Genomic DNA, 4,292 nt, shown 5'->3' on the forward strand with positions numbered 1-4,292 from the left:
TCCGAAGTGGGGTTATTGGAGCGGCCCCTCTTTTTTTGTCCGAGCGTTTGGTGGGGTTGCGCGCCCTGGTGGGCACCATGGTGCGCACCAAGGAGCGCTCCGAAGTGTGCTCCAAGGTGCGGCGTGCACGAAGTCGGAGCCCGGTTTGCCCCGGGTGCGCACCTCGCGTGCACCTTCGCCGCGGTGGGCACCATGGCGTGCACGAAGTCGGAGCCCGGTTTGCCCCGGGTGCGCACCTCGCGTGCACCTTCGCCGGGGTGGGCACCTCGGCTGGGTTGCGCGCCCTGGTGCGCACCAAGGAGCGCTCCGAAGTGTGCTCCAAGGTGCGGCGTGCACGAAGTCGGAGCCCGGTTTGCCCCGGGTGCGCACCTCGCGTGCACCTTGGCGCGGTGGGCACCATGGCGTGCACGAAGTCGGAGCCCGGTTTGCCCCGGGTGCGCACCCCGCGTGCACCTTCGCCGGGGTGGGCACCTCGGCTGGGTTGCGCGCCCTGGTGCGCACCAAGGAGCGCTCCGAAGTGTGCTCCAAGGTGCGGCGTGCACGAAGTCGGAGCCCGGTTTGCCCCGGGTGCGCACCTCGCGTGCACCTTCGCCGCGGTGGGCACCTTGGCTGGGTTGGGCACCATTGAGCGCTCCGAAGTGTGCTCCAAGGTGCGCACCATGGCCCTCCAAGGTGCGCAGCATGGCGTGCACGAAGTCGGAGCCCGGTTTGCCCCGGGTGCGCACCTCGCGTGCACCTTCGCCAGGGTGGGCACCTCGGTGCGCACACCTTCTCAATGTTTTCTTGCCTTTTCTGGAAATTGGTGAAGGCAGCGCATCAAAGGTGCGCACCTCGGTGTGCTCCGAGGTGCGAACCCGAGAGCGCTCCGAGGTGCCCACGAAGTCGAAAGTCGGGTTAATTGCATTGTTTTCCCCGGGTGCGCTCATCGGTGCGCACCAAGGAGGGCTCCGAAGTGTGCTCCAAGGTGCGCACGATTCGGAGCTCGGTTTGCCCGGGGTGCGCACACCTTGGCTGGGTTGCGCACCCTTTGTGCGCTCCAAGGTGCGCACGAAGTCGGAGCTCGGTTTGCCCCGGGTGCGCACCTTCGCCAGGGTGCGCACCTTGATGCGCACGCCTTGGCTGGGCTGCGCACCTTGGTGGGCGCCATGGTGCGCACCTTTCGTGCGCTCCAAGGTGCGCACGAAGTCGGAGCTCGGTTTGCCCCGGGTGCGCACCTTGGTGGGCGCCATGGTGCACTCCGAGGTGCCCAAGATTGGTGCGCACCAAGGAGCGCTCCGAAGTGCGCTCCAAGGTGCGCAGGTGCGCGCGAAGTCGAAAGTTGGGTTAATTGTCCGGTTTGCCTCGGGTGCGCACCTTGCGTGCACCTTCGCCAGGGTGGGCGCCTTGGTGCGCACACCTTGGCTGGGCTGCGCACCCGGGCGCGCACACCTTGGCACCCGCGTTTCCTTCATTTTAAATTTTTTTTTTTTACAATCTCTCAAGTGGGAAATTCTATAATCTCAACTTTTTTTGCCTTTTCAGGAAACTTTTGAATGGAGCGCATCATTGGTGCGCTCCGAAGTGTGCTCCAAGGTGCGCACCTCTGGTGTGCTCCAAAGCTCTCTCTAGCTGCGTGCACCTGCCCCGGCCGCGCACCCGGCCCCGCCCAGCTTCGCTCACCTGTCCCGGGCGTCTGGTGCGGAACCTTAGAGTAAGAAACATCACCGTGCACCTTGGCCAACGTGCGCGACTCGACCGAGCGCGCACTGGCCGAGGTGCACACCGATTTCACCTGGGTGCGCGCGCAGCACCTCGGGCGCACCGGGGTGCGCGCACAACGCCCGGGTTGCACCGTGGCCTGTGTGCTCGGGGCGCCTCGGGTGCGCGCTCGGTGTCGCCCCCGCGCGCGCGGTAGTGCGGGCAGCGCACCCCGGCCCGGCCCGGCCCCGACGAGAACGCAAACGGGCAAAAGGTTTATTCAAATAGCATTGCGACGCCCGGCGAAAAACTAAAAAAGGGTGCAACACCGGGACTTCCCGGGAGGTCACCCATCCCAGTACTACTCCGGCCCAAGCGCGCTTAACTGCGGAGTTCTGATGGGATCCGGTGCACTAACGCTGGTATGATCGCACCCGTTATGAGCTTGTCGCAGTGTGTACTTAGCAAACCGCGACCCACGTGCGAATCCACCCCGGCCACCCACCCCCGTCGAGGTGCACACCCTCCCTCGCGAAGTGCGCCCCGTTCGCCAAGTGTGAGCCCTGCCCGGGTGCGCGCACCTTGCTAGGGCGTCGGGTGTGCACCCGGCCCGGCCTACGTGCGTGCACCTGGACGGGGCGTCGTGTGCGTGCAGTGTCCCGTCTGCAACGCGGTGCCCACACACCACCTCGGGCGCAACGACCTGCGCTCACATGTGGGCCGAGTGCACCTTGGTGCATGTTCGGGGCGCCTCGGGTGCACGCTCGATCTTGCCCCGGTGCACCAAGGCGCTCGGTTTGCCCCGGGTGCGCACTTGGTGCAAGGTGGGCACCCAAAATAGGGATCAAGCACCAAAACACAAGTTTCGGGATGCAAAATGGGACCCAAGGACCACAAATGCGTTCCAAGACCCATGATGGGTCCACGAGAACAAAAATGTGTTCCGAGACTTAATAAACAAATATTGGGTTTTAGGAGAAGAAACATGCTCTGATGCCCAAAACGAGAATCGACCCCGAAAAGGCCACAGGCCAAAAGTGGGATGCGAGACAAAAAAAAATGGGACCCGAGGACCAAAATTGGGTTCCCAGGTCGAAGACAGGGCAACCGGACAAGAAACGACCTCTAAGGCTCGAAATGAGTCCCGACGACTAAAACTTGACAAGAAGCACCCATCAGGCACCCAACTCGACACCCATGGGATGCCGACCCACCCGGGCTTCCACCTAGCACACCTTGGCACCCACCCACCCTCGCACCCAACCTCGCACCCAACTTAGCACCTTTGAACCCACATTGGCACTCACCCTGACCCTGGCACCTTGGAACCCACATTGGCACTCACCTTGACCCTGGCACCCACCTTTGCACTCACCTTGGGACCCACCCTGGCTCCCACCTCGGCACCCACCCAGACACCCACCTTGGTTCCTTGGCACCCACCTTGGATCCTTGGCACCCACCCCGACACCCACCTTGGCACGCAACTTGGCTACTTGCCACCCACCTTGGCTCCTTGACGCCCACCCCGACAACCACCCCGTGACCTACCCTGGCTAGGGTTGGTGCACACCCACCCTGGTGCCCACCTTGGCACCCACCCCATGACCCACCTTGGCACGCACCTTAGTACCCACCCCGTTACCCACCCTAGGACCCACCCCGTGACCCACCTTGGCCAGGGTGGGTGCCTTGGTGCGCACAACTTGCCTGGGCTGCACACCAGGGCGGGCTCAAGATGGCACCCGCGTTCCGTTTTTTTCACTATCTTTCAAAACGGAAATTTTAAAATCTCGTTTTTTTTTTTTTTTTGCCTTTTCTGGAAATTAGTGAAGGCAGCGCATCAAAGGTGCGCAATGCTGGTGCGAACCCGGGAGCGCTCCGATGTGTGCTCCAAGGTGCGGCGTGCACGAAGTCCGAGCCCGGCTTGCCCCGGGTGCGCACCTCGCGTGCACCTTCGCCGGGGTGAGCACCTTGGCTGGGTTGCGCGCCCTGGTGCGCACCAAGGAGCGCTCTGAAGTGTGCTCCAAGGTGCGGCGTGCACGAAGTCGGAGCTCGGTTTGCCCCGGGTGTGCACCTCGGGTGCGCACCTCGCGTGCACCTTCGCTGCGGTGGGCACCTTGGCTGGGTTGCGCGCCTTGGTGGGCACCATGCAGTGCACGAAGTCGGAGCCCGGTTTGCCCCGGGCGCGCACCTCCGCCAGGGTGGGCACCTTGGTGCGCACAACTTGCCTGGGCTGCGCACCAGGAAGGGCTCAAGATGGCACCCGCGTTCCGTTTTTTTCACTATCTTTCAGAACGGAAATTTTAAAATATCGTTTTTTTTTGCCTTTTCTGGAAATTAGTGAAGGCAGCGCATCAAAGGTGCGCAACGCTGGTGCGAACCTGGGAGCGCTCCGATGTGTGCTCCAAGGTGCGGCGTGCACGAAGTCGGAGCCCGGTTTGCCCCGGGTGCGCCCTGGTGGGCACCATGGTGCGCACCAAGGAGCGCTCCGAAGTGTGCTCCAAGGTGCGGCCTGCACGAAGTCGGAGCCCGGTTTGCCCCGGGCGTGCACCGCGGGTGGGCACCTTGGTGCGCATGCCTTGCCTGGGCTGCGCACCAGGGCGGGCTCAAGA

The 4,292-nt window shown here is 63.4% G+C and overlaps 1 non-coding gene across 1 annotated transcript; it reads right to left on the reverse strand.

Annotated features, from left to right (window-relative positions):
* Positions 1 to 1,994: 1,994 nt before the first annotated feature.
* On the reverse strand, positions 1,995 to 2,113 carry LOC131869648 (5S ribosomal RNA). Its single transcript, XR_009368030.1, has one exon. It is a non-coding gene; the product is annotated as a 5S ribosomal RNA (ribosomal RNA).
* Between the last annotated feature and the right edge of the window lie 2,179 nt (positions 2,114 to 4,292).

This window comes from Cryptomeria japonica, unplaced genomic scaffold (genome assembly GCF_030272615.1).
Source record: "Cryptomeria japonica unplaced genomic scaffold, Sugi_1.0 HiC_scaffold_255, whole genome shotgun sequence".
NCBI lineage: Eukaryota > Viridiplantae > Streptophyta > Pinopsida > Cupressales > Cupressaceae > Cryptomeria > Cryptomeria japonica.